Source organism: Oryctolagus cuniculus, chromosome 1 (assembly GCF_964237555.1).
Source record: "Oryctolagus cuniculus chromosome 1, mOryCun1.1, whole genome shotgun sequence".
Taxonomy (NCBI): domain Eukaryota; kingdom Metazoa; phylum Chordata; class Mammalia; order Lagomorpha; family Leporidae; genus Oryctolagus; species Oryctolagus cuniculus.
Genome location: NC_091432.1, coordinates 124,454,377 through 124,475,264, shown reverse-complemented (window position 1 = coordinate 124,475,264; position 20,888 = coordinate 124,454,377).

The window sequence follows — 20,888 nt, the reverse complement described above, 5'->3', positions numbered from 1 at the left end:
GCAATGTCTCTTTATTTTTACTGAGTGTATTCAAGGAGTTCTGATTTTGATTTTGATGGGGTCCTTGGGGTTCCTGCCTGCAGGCGTGGAGCCTAGCCCATCCCTACTGCTTTCTGATGTCTTTCAGTCTCTTCTTTGTGCAGCCCTTTGAGATGATCAGAGTCTAAAGCTTTTATAAGGCTCGCAGTAAATCTCACTCTCAGGGTCAGTCCGAGGCCAGGAGACATTAAATGACAACCTGCAAAACGACCTCAATGTGTCTGCGACTTTGGGGGATGTCCGTGAAAGAATGTGGGATTCGGACTAAGGAGCCCTGATTTCAAAGCTTGGCTCTGCTGTTTCTGAGGTTTGCCTGCTTCCATCTTTTTGTTTTGTTTTCATTTGGCAAATATCATTAAGTGTCTATTATGCGCTACACACTGGCATGCACTGCGTGGAGAAATAGAGGCAGAGGGCTAAGGAGTTTGTGGTTGGAGGAGGGGACAACGTAAACACGCAGGGCACAGCGCAGTACGGTGAGCGCCAACAGTAGACATGCATACAAGCTACTGAGATTGCGCGGAAGAGAACGCGCATCCCCTTGTTGGGGAAGAGAAGGGGAGGCTTTTGCAGGGCATGTGAATAAAGTTTCAAAGGATGAATAGGAGTTCACCAGGCAAGGAAGACATGGGCAAAGGAAAGCCTTGATCAAAGGAGGAGAGAGCACAAAACTCAGAGACGAAGGGCAGAGGGAACGGGTTCGGGACAAGCAGACATCTATGATGGAAGCATTAAGCTTATGAGTGGGGTAAGAGAGAAGTGAGGGTGCAGGGTAGGCAGAGGCCAGTTAGAGAGCATAGTCTTCCCAGGGTAAACAATACTACCAGTGGCTCATGTCTGCAGTCCATGCAAACATTCTGGGAATAGCATCTCATTTAATGTTTGCAAAAATTCCAGTAACTGGGTGTAATTGTTTCTCTCCACTTACTGGATGAGGCAACTGGTCCTTGAATAAACCGGTCCTTGTTTGGGGTGTGTGAGAGAGAGAGAGAGAGAGAGATATGTTGAGACTCAAACCCTGGTCTGTTGTACTATAGAAAAGCCTTCTTGTGCTGTCTTCCCGCATCTATGAGAGTGCTTCCAAGGGTTTATGGGAAAACGGGATGAAAAGATAAACTTATTTTGGTGTAATAAAATATTTGCGATCCATGCAGTTTTTTTAACAGTATCTATTGCTGCTGACTATTTGAAGACCAACCTTTCCTGATACACATGGGTTTCAAAATCCTTTACACCAAAGTAAACTTATATTTTAATTCCGCAATTTTTGAAGAACGCTCATACATAGGTTTATGGGATTTGACAAAAAGATACCATTAGTGACCTTTGCAGGTTTGATTTTTTTAAAGATTTATTTATTTATTTGAAAGTCAGAGTTACAGAGAAGCAGAGGCAGAGAGAGACAGAAAGAAAGATCTTGCATCCACTGGTTCACTCCCCAACTGGTCGCAACAGCTGGAACCGGGCAGATCTGAAGCCAGGAGCCAGGAGCCAGGAGCCAGGAGCTTCTTCTGGGTCTCCCATGCAGGTGCAGGGGCCCAAGGACTTGGGCCATCTTCTGCTGCTTTCCCAGGCTACAACAGAGAGCTGGATCAGAAGTGGAGCAGCCAGGACTTGAACCAGTGCCTCTATAGGATGCTGGCACTGTAGGCAGCAGCTTTACCCACTATGCCACAGCGCTGGCTGCTGGTTCAATTTCGATAGCTATTTAGGGAGCAGAAAACCGTGTTTTAACTGGTTGAGAAATAAGCAGTCTCAAGGAAGAAGATTAAGAAGTTCAAGTCCAAGCCTTGTGACAGTCATGTTTGGTTTTCTCCAAAATAAATTAGAGAACAAGATGGACAGGAATGTTGAGCCAAAGATAAGGAATTCCAAGGAAGAAGGCTCAGATTCTCGAGTGGACTGACTCAACACCAGAGGAAGAAAGTTGGCCCAACTGAAAGACAGAAGAGGGTCGTGAACATGGGGTATAAAATGGGAGGGGCGGGGCCGGTGCTGTGGTACAGTGGGTAAAGATGCCACCTGCAGTGCCTGCATCCCATATGTGCGCCAGTTCAAGACCCAGCTGCTCCTCTTCCGATCCAGCTCTCTGCTATGGCCTGGGAAAGCAGCAGAAGGTGGCCCAAGTCCTTGGGCTCCTGTACACATGTGGGAGACCCAGAAGCAGCTCCTGACTCCCAGCTTCAGATCAGCACAGCTCCGGCCATTGCGACCAATCAGGGAGTGAACTGGCTGATGGAAGACCTCTCTCTCTCTCTCTGCCTCTCCTCTCTCTGTGTAACTCAGACTTTCAAATAAATAAATAAATCTTAAAAAAAATAATTTTTAAAAAATGGGAACAGCACAAAGTGCTACACTAGAGAAGGTAAAATTACTTCCAGTGGGGACTACAGGGATAGGCACCTTTGAACAAATGACTTTTGCTTGAGGCACACTGGAAGCCTGAGGCAGCAGCAAGGGGAAAGGCATTCCAGGAGGTCAAGGGCTGAGCTCGCCACAGGGGCAGGAAGCTGCAATACCATGGAAGGCTTTCTGGGGCTGAGTTAGAGCACAGTACTGGTGCAAGGCAAGCCTTCTCTTGGTTAGAGAAGACTGGACTAAGGGACCCAGGCCCTATTGAAGAAGCAAAAGGCAGAGGGTTGGGTTGTTTCTGCCATCAAAGAACTGCCCTGGGTTGGGGGTGGGGGGTCATCCACAGCCAGGTCATGGCAAAAGAGAGCTGTCCATCAAGGTAGCCAGTGCAATCGTCCAGGGGTCAGGGGAGAAAGCCTGAGCTTCAGAGTGGCAGGCAAGCAGACAGAAAGGCACAGCCAAGGATGCTGTGAGATAAGAATGAACAGGACTCCTTGGCTGATGAAAGGGAGCTGTTGATGTTCATTCGAAGAGTTCAAGGACTTCAAGATGGGCTGCATATTAACAGAAACGCAAAGTCAAGGCGAGAACATGGGATTTTTCTTCTTTTTATAGATTTCGATGATTGCATCCATAAAAAGCACTTGTAGAAGAAAAATCTGAAAATATAGTTAAGGGAAAAGAAAAAAATAAATCCAAAATCTCACTGTTACCACTCCCTGTTAGTATGCCCACCCACGCTTTTTCTTTCCCTATGCTTATATAGGAGGGGACTTCAAAAAGTTCATGGAAAAATGGAGTTAAAAGGTAATGCTCATTTTCCAAAAATGTTTTTGAAATACTCTTGTATTTCTAATATTTAAATCACAAATCAGAATCTTTCCATTTTATAGATTAAACTTCACAATACATCTGGCCACATCAATCATTGAATTCAGCACCAGTTTACTTATTACAAAGAATTCTACTTTAGAGACTGACTACAATTTCTTCTACCTGTCCCCTGATGCTAGCCATTCTGCAGGACTCTAATTTAACTGCAATTAGCATCCTAGAAGCCAAGTATTCCCTTAGAATAAATTCCTAAAGTGTAGTTTAAGGATTTTGTGATGCATTGCCAAGTTGTCCTCCTCTAGAAAGAATTAACTACTGATACTCTCACAAGCAGTAGAAGTGAAGAGAGAAAGGTTTTGGCAGAGAGGAAATATGAGTAGTTTCAGATATATAGATTTTTTAAAATTATTTATTTATTTATTTGAAAGGCAGTTACAGAGAGAGACACATACACACAATGAGATCTTCCATCCACTGGTTCACTTCCTAAATGGCCCCAATGGCCAGAGCCGCGCCGATCCAAAGCCAGGATCTTCTTCTGGTTCTCCCATGTGGGTGCAGGGGCCCAGGCACTTGGGCCGTCCTCTGTGGCTTTCCCAAGCCACCAGCAGGGAGCTAGATAGGAAATGGAGCATCCAGGACTTAAACCAGCGCCCAGAGGGATGCCAGTGCTGCAGGCAACCCGCTACATTACAGCAGCAGCCCCCAGATATATAGATTTTAAGGTACCTTTAGGATGCACCAATAACAATGGCAAATAAATAGCCAGGAGGGAAGAAACTAGCGTTTCTCTTCCAACTCATCTTCTTCTTTGTCCTCATCACCATTCTTCTCGAACAATTCAATCCTAAAGCTATCGGTGCAGGTGAGCAAGGCAGGCATTTGCCTAACAGGGCAGGGGGGCAGCAGCCTAAGACAGGGGAAGGAGACATCAGAACAAGTGGGTGTCCTGGGCAACTGACTCAGGGCCCAAGTTGGGGAAGAGGCAATCTGTGCAGAAGGGTGTGTGTGTGTGTGTGTGTGTGTGTGTGTGTTTATTTCCTATTTGTGCTTTCTGAGAGGGAGCTGGAAGCAGTAACACTCCAAAAGCAATAAACTCATCCAGAACCCAGATTTTGGTCTCTAAATGCCATTTTTCACTGAAAGGAACCAGGATTTCTTAGAAGAATGGTTGATTTCCAAGTTGGGTAGAAAAAAAATCAAAAAATAAAAGATGAATTTAAAACAGCATTTTGTGCCAGAAATATAAAGTAGAGCTCAAAAAATGATGGAACCTCTCCAAATGACAAGGAAATCCATCTTGACAGAATTCTCACAGACCAAAACTTGCACAATGTAAGCATCAAAATAAATAATGGGTTGTAACCAATTAAATCAAACAGGAACACATGAGTCCGTGCTAATATAAATAAATAAATAAATAAATAAATAAATGACATGTTGAAAGTTCTGTGATGAACAGGAAATACATGCAGTGTCTCACAATTACTTCCCATAAAATATTCATGAATTGCACAGAGAGGGGAAATATTTTACAGTAGAGATGGCTGAGAGACACTGCTTCATCCTGTCAAGGTCATCACTAACGGGACAAACTGAAATCAAATGCCCTCTTGAAGCAGAGGAATACAACACTGTTTCTAGAACATTCTTACTAAACATGCATTACTTAAACCTAATCATGAAAAAACATCAGCAAACCCAAACACTGGGGCATCCTACACAGTGGCTGGGTTCATGATCTTCAAAACTGTCACAGATACGAAAGTCAGAGGAAGACTGTGGAGACAAAAGGAGACCAAGACAGGTAGCTGGTTCTGGAGCAGATCCTGTTGCCATAAAAGACTTCATGGGAACAGGGAGTAAACCTCAAATGGAGTCTCAGAGTTAAACCGTAGACTGTGTCACAGCATGATTATCCTGCCCAGTCTCTGAGCCAATCCCAACTGATGTGCTATGAGCCTACAAGACAGTAGGGTGCATTTTTTTTTAACGATTTATTTTTTATTTGAAAAGCAGAGTTACAGCAAGAGAAAGGGAGAGATTGAGAGAGAGAAAGATCTTCCATTTGCTGGTTCAATCCCCAGAAGCCAGGAGCTTCATCTGGGTCTCCTATGTGGAGGCAGGGGCCCAAACACTTGGGCCATCTTTTGCTGCTCTTTCCAAGCCACTAGCTTGGATCTGGATTGGAAGTAGTGCAGCTGGGAGTGGAATCGGCATTCATTCGAGATCCGGCATCACAGATGACAGCTTAACCCTATGGCACCACAATGCCGACCCCAGACCACAGGGTCTTGATTCCTCCCCTGCTGCCTCCTATCTTAACCTGCTCAGTCCAGAGCCTGCCTTGACCACCAGTCTGTTTGACTTGAACTTGGGGGCATCTCTCAACTCTATCCAACCCCCTTGGGCATTGAACAATCAATGACATCATGTTCTCCAGATCTTCCACTCACTCTCTGGGATCCTATTCAATAGCAACTCAGGCATCCTGAACTATGAAGTTACCAGCCACCTGACTCCAAGTTTCTTAACCATCTGAACATCTAGGCATCCCTCCAACTCTATCTCCCTTTGCATGCCTCTAGAGGTTCACATTGACCTTGAGTATGCCACAACTTTTCACCCTGTCCTTTGTTGAGGTCCCAGAGGCTTCCCAGACAAGAACTCCTTCTCCAAGCTGAAATGGAAGAACTCCTTCTCCAAGCAGAAATGAAAGGAATGGAAGTGTGATATATATATATATATATATATATATATATATATATATATAACTTAAAGGATGTATATGGAGAAACAAGGTGTCAAACAGTGAGAGTGTGAGGAGGGACCATCGGAACTGTGGCATGTGAGCAGACCAGAGAAGAGTGTCAGAGGGACAGAGTGCAGCCTAGAAGTATTTGGATTTCACCCTTGGAGTCACTCACTGGTGAGCTCGTGGGAGGCATTTCCTGCAATGCAGTGAGGGAGCAGAAATCAAAAGATGAGCAACACTGGGTACACGCTGTAAAGACAGCAAAGAAGCTTTTCAGCGTAGGCAGAGATGAGACAGTTGCTTAAGATAAAAAAAAGAAAAAAGAAATGAAAGATGTGAGGAATGTGGAGACCTGTACCGTGCTTGGTAGAAGCCATGGACTGAAAATAAAATCTGGGTTAGAAGTACAGAGAGATTTGATGAAGAGGTAGAAGCAAGAGGATAGGCTACTGATTTTTCTTAAAAGGAGAGACAGCCCGAGACCAAAATGGGGTGGGAAGAGAAGAAGGAGGGAGAGAGAACTGGCAGAGAAGAAGTTGAAGAGTAGTAGACGGACTGGAAGACTGGGCACCGCCGGCCCGTTGAACTCTAAGAGCACAGTATCGGGGTTTCGGCTAGGTGACCAACAGGAATGTCAGACTAGTTGCCGCACTACATTGGAGCAGGTCAAGGAAAGAAATTTATAGCATGAGTGTCTCTAAAGAGAAAAACCAGAAACAAAGTCATGGGAGGAGAGGAGGGTCCTAGAGGAGTCGATGGGTATGTGGAAAAGCTGGTGCCAAAGAAATGCTGTGGCCTAGGAGAAACCTTGCCCACAGGCCCTGGAAAACATGGTCAAGAATATTTACAGCGGTGATACTTCTAATAGCGTGGCGGGGAGCAACCACACAGACCCTCGCAAGGGAATGGCAAGGGAAGTGTGGCACAGTTGTATGATGGACTGCTCCACAGAGGTCAAGGTGAGTCACCAACATGCAACAGTTCAGGTAAACCTGGACAGCTGAAGACACCAAGAACTACTCTGTGTGATGCCAGTCATCAAAGGTCAGAGACGTACACGATTCTGAAATAGATGGATTGTTGCTGAATACACTTTCACACTGTAATGAAAAGCAAGAGAACAATAAAAGAAATCAAATCTCCAAAGGGAGGGGCCCCACGTGGCCTATATTCTTTTCTTATGTTGGACAATGGATTCAAGAATGCTTATCATCTTTTATGCCTTAAATGCATTCTAGTTTCCTCTTATATGAGTGAACTATTTTGTTAAAAAAATAAATGCTGGCATGTAAAAATGGGGACAGTCCCCAAGGACTCTCTCAGGGAGCTCTGGAGACCAGGATACCCCCTATCCATCACCCCTGGTCAGCTGGGGAGCTAATTTCCCAACACTGCAAGTGGCCCTAAAAAAGTTCAGGAAGAATATAAAACTATCTTCCTCTTTGTCAGGATTTCTATCAGAATACAGAGTTCTCCTTGCAGCAGACAGACAGATGGGAAAATATTCTAGAATTAGTGATGATGGTTGCACAACTTGGAAGGCAGTTAAAACTACTTAATGGTCCATTTTAATAGGATAGTACTATGGGAATTATGTCCCAATCATCAAAAGTAAGAGAAAAAATAAAGCATTCTTGAAATGAATCCTTAAACCATAAATGACAGCAGTACCTGGTACACAGGGGGTGCTGCCTAGTAGGTGGTCAACATATATTTTTTCGAGTAAGCCAATGAATAATCAAGTTATTAAGTTTGGAAGCGGGAAGAAACAAGAGGAATCCCTTGTTGTATGGAAGAGACAGGAGGGCATGAGGCGGCTGGAGAATGATAATTAAGATATTTTTACCTTTCACAGTTTTACTGGGCCTCTCCCTCCATACTCCTACGTCTCCTGCCTCTGACCTGGCTTGGCTTTGCTCTCCAGTGTGTCTCGAGTCCTGGCACCTAGCGGGTTCTCAATGTGGAGATTTATTCAATCAGTAAGTAATTTAAGAACTTGTCAAATGCCCCCCTGGTAATAAGGGGGGGGGGGGAGATGAGGCTTGAGAAATGTACAGACCCCAAGAGAGACAGTGAGATTTACCTTCTGAAACAGGATCCTTCCACTGGACACAGAAGTTAGGCTCCAGCCATCTGCACAACTATGCACAGGACAGGGGTGTCTCCCCTTCCCCGGGAGCTCAGCCTGACTGTCGGCGTGGCAGGCACCAGCTTAACCCACTGTGCCACAATGCCAACCCTGCATGTATTCATTTAGCAAGTAATTCCTTCCAAACCTTTAAGAACACCTTTAATACATTTATAGAAATAATGGGAGAATTGGGCTAATTTATCATTCTGCTCTACTGCTAAGTATCTGGCTTTAGACACATGGCCTTACCTCCCTGGGCTGCAGGAGCCCAACGTTTCCTTACCAGCTCGTGAGTTTGCTTTTTCCTACTTACTTGATAAAGTGACTTGATAAGTTCTTTTTTATGATTAGTACTAAGGCAAATCACTTTGAAGATGAAGTTATCTAACAAAACCAGCATAACAACAACAGGAACCACAATAGGTTTTACTTTCACCAAGGTACGTGGGTCAAAAAGTGAGACCAAAGACAAAGTGGGGGGCAAATCAGCCTCCCCACTCCACAATCATGCCTTGTGTGCAGTGTTGGTCCATGTGCCTGTTCCCTTTCAAATTGTAATATAATGTGAGCAAGGCTGGCATTGTGGTATAGTGAGCTAAGAGACTGCCTGCAATGCCAGCAGTGTGTCCAGCTCGTAGTGTCCTGTGTGCGTGCTGCTCCACACTAATGCACCTGAGAAAGCAGTGGATAGGAGATTCTGATGGAGCTCTGGGCTCCTGGCTTCAGCCTGGATCATCCTCAGCTGTTGTAGCCATTTGGGAAGTGAACCAGCAGATCGAAGATCTCTCTCTCTCTCTCTCTCTCTCTTCAAATACAGTAAATAAATCTATCTTAAAAATTGCGACCTTAGCTAACATATCCTCAATACTTCTTGTATCTCAGAGGCACACTAGATTGTATACTCACATGCAAACATTCAATTTTCAAGACAGCCTTATTAAAAGATGCTATAATGATCTTCCTTCTGCAGACGAAGAAACTGAAGCACAGAAAAGTAAAGTAGTTTTCTCGAAGCCAACAGTTAGCAAATAACAGAGGTAAATCTGAAGTCCAGGCATTGTAACTGCAAGCCCAGAGCCTCTCGCTTCATGATTCTAGGACACGAATTCATGAATTGCACACGTTGTGTGCATCTCTCTCAAAACTATAGAATAAGAAGTAAGGTAGAAGTAGAGAACAAGTTTGCCATCACTGGAGAAAGGACCAATTCTTGACCATGTCATGGTTTGGCAAGAGTCCTTTTGGTGGAAGCGTTTGGCTCAGGGTTGGTCCAGGCAGCGTGGGGAGACGTGGAAGCTCAGGCACAGGAATCCCATCTATCTTCTAATCCCTTCTTAGCTGACGACCAGCTGCAGCAGCCGTCTTTAGAAGCTGGCCTGTGGTGGAGGTCTACTTGATAGTTCTCATTTGGTTGCTAGGCATGGAGAAAATAAAAGAGAAGGTAAGGCAGGAAGGGAGTCCCTCGAGAGCGGAGCTGCACGGTGTTCTGGGAAGGCTACCCCATCTCTCTCTATCCAAAGGCGCAAATGTGCTCCAGGGCTTGGAATTGCAGGTCTGAGGGAAGTTCAGTCGGTCTGTGTTCTCCACAGCTAGATGTCCAGGCCTTGGTTTATGAGCAATAAATTCCTCCATGAAGTTTGCCTTTTCATTTTATTGGAGAAAGTTCCCTCATAAAGTCCGTCTCCGAGCCATCAGAACCCCCCCAAACTCTTGGGAACCACATTCCATTGCTGTGCCTTGTGATTTCTACCCTGTCAATGCATTTTCTTCTCTCTCTTTCATGATTAGCTCCATTCCAGTCTTTCTCCCTCTCCATCTACCCTAACCCAACCTGTTACCCCAAGAAGCTGGCTTTCCCTGGGGCCACCATTTTGAACTTTGTGCTTCTTACTGTAGTTTCTGTTATATGGGCAAGATCCATTTACCTATAAGGTAAAGAATAGAAATCTATGTGTGCATCATTATAGAGTTTAGCTATCATCTAGTTAAACCTACCTCCCAACATAAGAATTGTCTTTACAGTGTTTATGTCAAGTGGTCATCTAGCGGCTGTTTAAATAGCCCTGTTGACATGGAACGTTCAACTCTTAAACAATTCTGTTTCAAACATTTTTATTGTAGTATAGAAATGTAGTGTCCACCACTAGTCCCATTTCTGCTCCTTTTTTTAAAGATTTTATTTATTTATTTGAGAAGTAGAGTTACAGACAGTGAGAAGGACAGAGAGAAAGGTCTTCCTTCTGTTGGTTCACTCCCCAAATGGATGCAATGGCTGGAACTACGCCAATCTGAAGCCAAGATCCAGGTGCTTCTTCCCGGTTTCCTAGTAGGTGCAGAGGTCCAAGGACTTGGGCCATCCTCTACTGTTTTCCCAGGCCATAGCAGAGAGCTGGACTGGAAGAGGAGCAGCTGGGACTAGAACCGGCACCCATATGGGATGATGGCGCCGCAGACAGAGGATTAACCTACTGCACCACGGTGCCATCCCCTCATTTCTGCTGTTATTCATGTGACAAATCTTTAGAATTTGAAAATCCCTTTGATGGCTTTTGCCCTATTGTCTACCTCAAGACATTGTCCATGTTTTCTAGTGTCTCATCCTTTCAATGATTCATTAAGTAGCAACACCTGTCTTGAATGGTGGTACCTGGGAGAGAAGCAAACAATGTTCCAGATGTGGTCAACAACACTAAAGAGATAATGGCTTCTGGGCTTAATATTCCAGTAATACCTGCAAAGACTATATTAGTTTTGTGTTTGGTAGCCACATCCCCATGTTAAACTTTCAGGAAATTAAATCCTTAAGTTTCTTTCCTCTATGGAGCCAGAGTTAAGAGAATGAGTAGAATCCAAAGGCTGTTTATACTGGTGAGAGGCATTCTTAGTCTGAGTTGTGACTACCTGTGCTGTCTATAGAGAAAACTGGCTAGTGTGGGAAGGCTTGGAGCCACGTGGTGTCATGGGGTTGACTGAAAAAATGATGCAGGAATCTGAGAGGCTGAAGTCAAAGGGATTCATTAGCTGTATAAAAGATGAGAGCTGGGAACTTGAATTGGGCAGGGAAGTCGGAAAAGCTAGAGAAAGAATACCCGTAGTCAGGTACAAGTGGAGTCTATTTGTTGACATGACAGAAAGAAAGTTAATAATAATGTCTCCTCTACTAGCTTGTTTGCTTAACCATGAACCATTAGTGTACGATTTAAAGAGCCCGACAAATCCTCATCCCTGAACGGAAGGTATTTGTGTTGTGATCTAAAGAAAAGTCTCAGTGGTCATAGTTGCCATTACAGCACATACTGAGGCCCTATAGGGAAAGAAACAAATGTTCCAGAGGTGCTCTCTGTGAAGTTTCCTCAAAGCTGGTGAGACCTTGATTTCTTCCCAGGACACGGAGGTCAGAGACGGTGGGGCCCTTGTGCTCACAAACTCAAAACAGGAAGGTCTTCGCCGGCTAACATGTGCTCCGACACGAATGAGGGCAGAAGGAGAGCCAGCAGGGCCACCGGAACCGGCCACTGTGGTCCGAGAGAAAAGCATCCGTGGCTCCTTTCCATGCACCTGCTTCTTTCTGGTCTCATCATCGCCTCCTCTGGTTGGTGGAGTGGACAGGCAGGGGGGCTTCCCACTGGGGGAAGAGGGCATAGACAAGGTGACCCTGGATTTTCTCCAGGCTCAGGCTTCCGTAAGAGCGCCAAGGGGCTTCTCAACCTGGGCATGTGGGCTAGTCCCAGTCAGCAGGTGCAGCCTGCAGTTGCAATGAGGAATGCATCCTTGTTGAATGGGGTGAGCCCCGCAGGGCTGTGCCAGACAAGGGTCTAAGAGACCTCCCCGTCTCTCATCTTTATTGGCAAATCCTGTCCCTACAGTCATCTTCCAAGTCATCCAGGACCTGCTCTCCTGTGACTGACACCCACTGGGCACTGAGTTAACCTGAGCTATTTTCACAATTCATAACTAGACCAGTTTCCTAAAATAGGGTTAACCATTCTTACAATCTGGAAGAATTTGGGGTCATATGAATCAACAGCGAGGAGCTCTGTAGAGCACGATTTTGTTTTGCTTCTTCCCGACAGATAGCCGAGCTCAACGTGACTTCCTGAGAAACCCCCACGGAGCACTAGCAAAGGCCTGGGGAGCAGAACCAGGAACCCTGCCTTGTCCTTTGCTATGTTAGGCAGCAAACCCCACCTCCCTTCGCCAGGAACAGCAACCCGACAAGGCTCCCTCTGCCAGAGACAAGCTTCCCTGCGGAGCCAGGCAGGGTCGGGAAGGCAGCTGTCAGCCAAGTGGGGCTCCTTGGAAGTGTGCGTTGGAAGCAGGTGAAAGACGTTAAATTTCAAACAAATTATACACCAGGTGCAAGGGGAGGAGTGCAGAGTGAGCACTGAGCTGTAACTTTGTGCCCAGACCATTCTCTGTGAGGCAGAAAGAAAGGCACCAGGACATCCGAGAACAGAACTCAGAGCGTTCCTAGGGTCTGGGAATGAGAATGTTGACATGGGGCTCCACTCCCCGCCAGTCATCCAACTTAGCAGCTCCAAAGAGGCAGTTACAGCACAACTATGTGAATGGCTTCAATTCTACTGAATTGTACATTCAAAAAATGAGACCTTTTAGATTATGTGTATTTCACTACAATTTGGAGGAAAAAAAAAAACCTGCTACCAATATGGATAGTAAAGCAATAATCATGACAATAATTTGCAATCAGTTCTGAAGTGCAAGCAAAATTGGGGAATAAACTAGTTTCCTGCCAAGGGGAGCTTCAGATCAAGCAGTCAACAGGTGAGCCCTTTTGAATGCAGCCCCTTTGCGTGCTAAGTACTAGCACTCTGGTCTCTGTCTCTGACCTCTCTTCTTGCCTGGCACCTAAGAGTGTATCTTTCTTCACCAAAACCCAGCCTGCTCCAAGGTTGCAGTTCTCCCTAGCTGACAGCACCATGCTTGTCCTCAGCTGTCCATCACCGTGGCACCCACATCCTGAGAGCCTGGCCAAACATTGTGCACCTTCTCTTGCCTCAGTTAAGATAAGGTGGTTTTTCAAAGGAACTTTGCTCAAAAGTAATAGGAAGAAGTGAAGACATATTGACCCAAAATACAAACTGCATAGGTAGACAAGTAGCTCTATGTCACTGAATATGTACCACATGCATAGTTGTCATAAAACTAAGCATATAACTTGGCATAGGCCATTTTAATCCTCACAATTCCAGGAGGAAATTATTACTGTGCTTTTATATATATATATATATATATATATATATCATCAATAAAACTCTTGCCTGGGAGATCTTAGGCACACAGCAAGGTTAACCCAAGATTCCAACCTTGGTCTGATTGGTTCCAGAGTCTTTATTTCTCTTTTCCTCTAATTGCTCCTAGGTATTGTATCCAAAAGACATGCGCAATAGCAGAGAGCTCTCACGGATACCCAAGTCTCCGTGATAACCACACGCTCCCTTTGGTTTACAGCATACTTTAGGCCTTTTGCCAACCTCCTTGTCTCTTAGCTCCATGTTCAGCACTGCACTCCTATTGCCAAGAACAGAGCTTGGCATGTGGCAGTTGCTTGTGGATATTTATTGAACGGACGAATGATTGGATTCTTCTCCAGCACTCAAGGCTGCTCTTCCAGGCCTGCTGTCCAAGGACAGTTGTCAACTTTAATTTGTAACTTATTTTCCAGACTCCAGAGTCCTCCTTCTTAGTGTTAGTTTCTGGGTGACCCTTTTAGCTCTCAATGAATTTATGAGCTCCCTGAAATGAGCAAATCCTTTTGGAGCCTGGGTTGCCTGCTTTAATTCCATCTAGAACACTGGATTATGCACACCTGGGTGAGTAACAGTGGCGAGTGTGAGCATAATGCTGATGAACAACAAACACGTGTGGAGCAGCGAACGTGTTCCAGGCAGCCTCACCATAACCTTCGCGGTGCATCTTAGACGTAGCCCCATTTCATGGATCAGAGACAGAGCCTGAATTGTTCAATGAGATAGCCAAAGTCACACATCGTCCTCTCTACCTCTAAAACCTTACACAGCATATTCTGCAACTTGTTGTGTTTCTCCCACCCACTTCTCAAAATATATAAACGTTCATGGAAAAATGGAATTAAAATATCAATTTATTTTGGTCCAGAAAATATTGTAACATCCGTGCTTATAAGGGAAGTGATACCTAATTACGGTTCAGATTTGCATTTCCCTAGTAGCGGATGATGTTGTATATCATTTCCTTTTCCTCTCGTCTATTTGCATATCTTCTTTGAGATGTCTATTCAATTCTTTGCTCATTTTTTTAATTGGGCTACGTGTCTTCTTATTGAGTTGTAAGAGGTGTTTTTATATGTACTCTGGATACTAGATTCTTATCAAATGTATGTGTACAATTATAGTCTTTTCTTGTGGGTTGGCTTTTCATTTTCTTAAGCAGTTGATTTTTTTTTTAAATATTACTAGCTATTTATTATTTGAAAGGCAGAATAACAGAGACAGGAAGAGACACAGAGATCTTCCATGTACAAGTTCAATCTGTCAAATTTGCAATAGTAAGAGGTGGGCCAGGTCAAATCCAGGAGTCAGGAACCCCAATACTTGAGCCATCGGCTGCTGCCTCCCAGGCTCAGTATCAGGAAGCCAGGTTACAAGCAGAGGCGGGACTCAGTCTTGGGCACTCCATTGTAGGATACAGGCATTTCAAACAGTGACTTAACCCGCTGCATCACCACATCTACACAAAAATTTTAATGGTGATGGAATCCAATTTATTTTTTCTTTGGTCGGTTATCCTTTCGGTGTCATATCTAGGGAATCTGAGGTCTAACCCAAGGTCACTAATGTTTATGCCTGTATTTTCTCAAGAGTTTTATAATCATAGCTCTTAACATTTAGATCTGATTCATTTCAATTTTGTATGTGGTATGAGATAGTGGTCCAAATTCATTCTTTCCCTTGTGGTTAGAAGGATGTCTCAGCACCAATTGTTGAAAAGCCTATTCATTCCGTCACTGAATTTTCTTGGTACCATGTTGAAAATCAGTTGAGAGGCCAATGTAGCAGTGTAGCGGGTTAAGCCGCCGCCTGCAGTGCCGGCATCCTATATGGGCGCCAGTTTGAGACCCGGCTGCTCCACTTCTGATCCAGCTCTGGGAAAGTCTGGGAAAGCAGTAGAAGCAGTAGAAGATGGCCTGAGTCCTCAGGCCCCTGCACCCTTGTGGGAGATACGGAAGAAGCTCGGGGCTCCTGGCTTCAGATTGGCACAGCTCCGGCCATTGCAGCCAATTGGGGAGTGAACCATGGGATGGAAGACCTCTCTTTCTCTCTCTCTCTCTCTCTCTCTCTCTCTCTCTCTCTCTGCATCTTCTCTCTCTGTGTAACTCTGCCTTTCAAATAAATAAATAAATCTAAAAAGATGGAAGGAAGGAAGGAAGGAAGGAAGGAAGGAAGGAAGGAAGGAAGGAAGGAAGGAAGGAAATCAATTTACCTTAAGTGAGATTTGATTTCTGGATTTTGAATTCCATTATTCTCATCTCCTTATCTATCCTTATGCTGATACTGCACAATCTCAATCAGTGTGACTTTGTACTAAATTTTGAAATTCAGAAGTGTCAATCCCCCAACTTTGTCTTTCTTTCTCCTCTGAATTTTCATGTAATAGGATTTACATGGAAATCATTTATCAATTTCTGCAAAAAAATATGCAGCTGTAATTCTGAAATGGATGGTATTAAATCTGCACTAGAGTTTGGGAGACTATTGCCATCTAGGTAATATGAAGTCTTCCGATCCGAGAATGCAAGATGCCTCTCCATTGATTTAAGCATTTTTAGATTTATTTCAACAGTGTTTTGTAATTTTTAACATGCAAGTCTCACATTTCTTTTAGTTAAATTTATTCATAAGTATTTTATTCTCTTTATGCTGTTGAAATGGAATTATTTTCTTAATTTCATTGTTGTATATAAAACTGTACTTTGAGATTTTGATCAAAGCCATAACTCTGAATCTTGTGAACTCATTTATGAATTCCAATAGTATTTTGTGCTTACCTTCAGATTTTCTACATATGATCATGTCATCTGCAATAACATATCTTTACTTCTCCGTGCAGACACCTCAGCAACTTTTTTATTATTGTGCAGTTGGAACACTGCATCTGTGTTTGAATTAATTTGGACATCAAGAAAGTAAGCGCCCTGAGGGCAAGAACTTTGGCTTGTCCCCTTTGCTGTAGGCCCAACCTGCAGACGAGTTCCTGGCACATCGGAAGTGGTCAGTAAACATGTACTAAGTGAATAAATGAAGCAAAAAATGGAAGTCAGGGTTTTCTCCCATACCCTGGAATCACACCAGCAGGTGTGGCTTCTCCCATCAACTTACAATGCCTACCTACTATCTGACAACTAATTGCCACTCAATAAATATTTGATGAATGGGTGAATGGTTAAGTAAGTAACGTAAGTTCCAACATATGGGATGTATGAATAAGACCACGTAGTCCAGTCTGCTATAAGGAGTACCATCTGTCGAGCAGCTTCTTAGTTCAATTCCATCTGTGTGTATGGTAAACAATGTCCCCTAAGATCACAGTGACAGTCAAACTGTCACTAAAGTGCCAACAATTCTACAGTGGTTCTGAAACCTCATTGCCATGGGGGTCAGCATTGTGGCATAGTGGGTAAAGCCACATCCCATATGGGCACCGGTTCAAATCCCGGCTCCTCCTTTTCTGGTCCAGCTCCCTGCTAATGGCCTGGGAAAGCAGCAGAGGAAGGCCCAAGGATGAAGCTCCTGGCTTCGGGCTGGCTCAGCCCTGGCCATTGCCACCACTTGGGAAGTAAACTAGCATGTAGATTTCTCTTGGGGCTGGCATTGTGGTACAGCAGGTTAGGCTACCACCTGTGATGCCAGCATCCCATATAAGTTCTGGTTCACGTCCCAGCTTCTCCATTTCCAATCCAGCCCCCTGCTAATGTGCCTGGGAAAGCAGTGGAAGATGGTCCAAGTGTTGGGTCCCTGCCACTCAGTGGGAAACCTGGATGAAGTTTCAGGCTCTCGGCTTCAGCCTGGCCCAGCCCCAGCCACTGTAGCCATTTGGGGAGTAAACTAGCAGATGGAAAATTCTCTCTCTCTCTCTCTCTCTCTCTCTGTAACTCCACCTTTCAAATAAATCTTTTAAAAAAAAAAAGTTCTCTCTCTGTCTCTCCTCTCTCTCTGCAACTCTGATTTTCAAATAAATAAATAAATCTTAAAAAAGAAAACCTTGTTGCCACGATAACGATGCTGTTATGTATATCTACCTATTTATATTACTTGAACAGCAAGTCAGCAAGGGACAGCAAGACACCTGTCACAGCACTGACAACCCGCTTCTTCTGCTTTGCATCTCGTCGAGGAGATACCTTAGGTACTTCAGGAAACAAGTGAAGATATTTGGGAGACATCAAGTGAAAAGTCAATGAGAGGAACTGGCTAAGCCTCCACCTGCAGTGCCGGCATCCCATATAGCGCCGGCTCAAGTCCCCGCTGCTCCTCTTCTGATCCAGCTCTCTGCTATGGCCTTGCAAAGCAGTGGAAGATGGCCCAAGTCCTTGGGCCCCTGCACCTTCATGGGAAACCCAGAAGAAGCTCCTGGCTCCTGGCTCCTGGCTCCTGGCTCCTGGCTCCTGGCTTCCAACCGGCCCAGCTCTGACCTTAGCAGCCATTGGGGGAGTGAACCAGTGGATGGGAGACCTTTCTTTCTGTCTCGCCCTCTCTCTGTAACTCTGCCTCTCAAATAAATAAAATTAAAAAAAAAAAAAAAAAAGAGTCAACAAAAGTATTCAGTGAGGCTCAGGTGGGTCTGGGGCAGAGGGCTGAGTGTGTAGGGGGCCCTGACAACCTCCCCCGTGATCTGCTCATTCTCTCTCTTTTTAAAGAGACCTTCATTGTTCAGCTGCCCACCCCCCACAATCCCAGGCTCTCTATGTGAGGGCTACAGCCTGAAATCCACACTCTGCAAATATGCGCTGAATTCTATTTTACTCAAGCAATTATTATGTAAATAATTGTATTGTTATTGGAAACATATTTTAAAACGTTAATGACCAGGCTGGAGATTTATAGCTATCACAGACTCGCTAATCCTCAATAAATATGTTTTTAATCAGGTTAACATTTTATGTACAGTAACTGTCCCATTAATCCTGGGGCGGATTTTGTAGCCTTGAGGGGAAATGCCATGGTTGATTTGTTTTCCCTGGGGCTCTTCAAGTTACACGTTAAGATTGGAGATTAAAACAGGGAATTTCCCACCCTTGAGAACACAGGACAGAGGAGCTAAGATTGAGTACAGCAGCGACAGGCAGCTGAGAGGGGCTGGAGAAAGTCTGGACGAAGAATCGGGAGATTAAAATCTAAGTCTGCTTCTACCACTAATTAGCTCTGTGGCTCAGGCCAAGCCACTTAACCTCTCTTAGCCACAGTTTGTCAAACAGGGATAATCATACGTGGGCTGACCTCACGTTTTTGTGGCAAGGAATGTGGTTTGTGAGCATGTGAGAATCACGCCACGTGGCCGTGTGGGGCCGAGGCAGCCCAGGCTCGGCATTGCCCTCTCTAGTGGAACCCCCTTGGAAATGCCATTAAGCCTCAGTCGCCTCATTTGTCCCATGTCGGGGAGGATGGTGGTGGGGGGGGTGGGGGTGCCTCTCTTTTGTGGATTTGTGAAGGCTCAATGGAAGGAGATGTGTGGGTTTTGATATGGGACCCAGTACATAACCAACATCAAAAATTATTCTGTTCTCACTTGCAATCCATTGGAACGTGCATAGTTTGCTAAAATGAAATCTAAGACATTTGGGAAACTTGGGACCTTTATTGTCTTCTGATTTTCAGAGGGGCATCAGACCTTTTTTTTTTTTTTTTAATTTTATTTGAAAGACAGAATTACAGAGAGAGAGAGAGAGAGTCTTCCATTCTGCTGATTCACTCCCCAATGACCACAATGGCCAGAGTTGTGCTGATCCAAAGCCAGGAGCCAGGAGTCTCCCCCTGGGTCTCCCATGCAGGTGCAAGGGCCCAAGGACTTGGGCCATCTTCTGCTGCTTTCCCAGGCCATAGCAAAGAGTGGGATCAGAAGTAGAGCAGCCGGGACTGGAACCGGCACCCATATGGGATGCCAGCACCGCAGTCTGGGGCTTTAACCCGCTGTGCCACAGCGCCGGCCCCAAGATCAGACCTTACCACCTCGTTGCCAAGACCCAGACCCCGACTCTTCATGCTTCCATGAGTCCTTGATCAAGGGTCTTTTTTTTTTTTTTTTTTTTTTTTTTTTTTTTTTGGACAGGCAGAGTGGACAATGAGAGAGAGACAGAGAGAAAGGTCTTCCTTTTGCCATTGGTTCACCCTCCAATGGCCGCCATGGCCTGCGCACTGCGGCCGGTGCACCACTCTGATCCAATGGCAGGAGCCAGGTACTTCTCCTGGTCTCCCATGGGGTGCAGGGCCCAAGGACTTGGGCCATCCTCCACTGCACTCCCTGGCCACAGCAGAGAGCTGGCCTGGAAGAGAGGCAACCGGGACAGAATCCGGCGCCCTGACCGGGACTAGAACCCGGTGTGCTGGCGTCGCAAGGTGGAGGATTAGCCTAGTGAGCCGCGGCGCCAGCCGATCAAGGGTCTTTTTTAAAAGTTACAATGAATGAGCCGGCGCCGCAGCTCACTAGGCTAATCCTCCGCCTGAGGCGCCGGTACCCTAGGTTCTAGATTCTGTCCTGGTTGCTCCTCTTCCAGTCCAGCTCTCTGCTGTGGCCAGGGAGTGCAGTGGAGGATGGCCCAAGTCCTTGGGCCCTGCACCCACATGGGAGACCAGGAGAAGCACCTGGCTCCTGGCTTCAAATCAGCGCAGTGTGCCGGCCGTAGTGACCATTCAGGGGTGAACCAACAGAAGGAAGACCTTTCTCTCTGTCTCTCTCTCTCTCTCTCTCACTGTCTAACTCTGCCTGTCAAAAAAAATTAAAAATTTTTTTTAAAAAAAGTTACGATGAATGTGTTTAGCTTGACAGGCTGGCCGGGAGGACGTCCTTAGATGGAGGATGTGTGAGTCCCGTAATGCTGTTTGAGTCACGGTTCTTTCCAGAGAAGGACAGCAGGCAGAGCTTCGGGTCAGCGAAAATGAATTCCTTGGTAGCCAGTATCTTTCCAAGGAAGGCAAAGGCAGTCTGGGGTGACTTTCATTTTGAGCCTGAAGCATTTGCTGACTGCTCTGGGTGAAATGTGGCCCCTCAAGATACAGGGGCACCCACGGAGGATGGACCCCTGGAATTATGTCTCTCCACACCTTGAGATGAACCAACGCACCAAATCCCCGCACTGAGCAAGAAAGCACACAGAGCCTGCACTGGATACACAGACCCCGCCAGCAGCCCCGCACGGGAGGGGACACACAGCTGGAGCACAGGCAGGCCCTCGGTTTGCAGGAGGCTTTAGTTGGCTTGTCCGGACAGGCCCCTGCCCATAGCCATCCCACCTCTCACTCAGCCCCTATCTCTCTCTCTCTCTCTCTCTCTCTCTCTCTCACACACACACACACACACACACACTCCCCTGTAAGGACAAGCGGCAGAGATTAGCTACATAAGCCAGGCAGGCTTGTAAAACAGCTGAAGAATTAAAGACTCAAGAATTTTTGGCCAAGCTGCTGACCCATTTCCCGCCCTGCAAAGCCCCGGGAAGAGGGGAGGGAGCAGAAAGAAAAAATAAAGAACCAAGAGGAAACAAAATGAAATTATTAAGTTCTT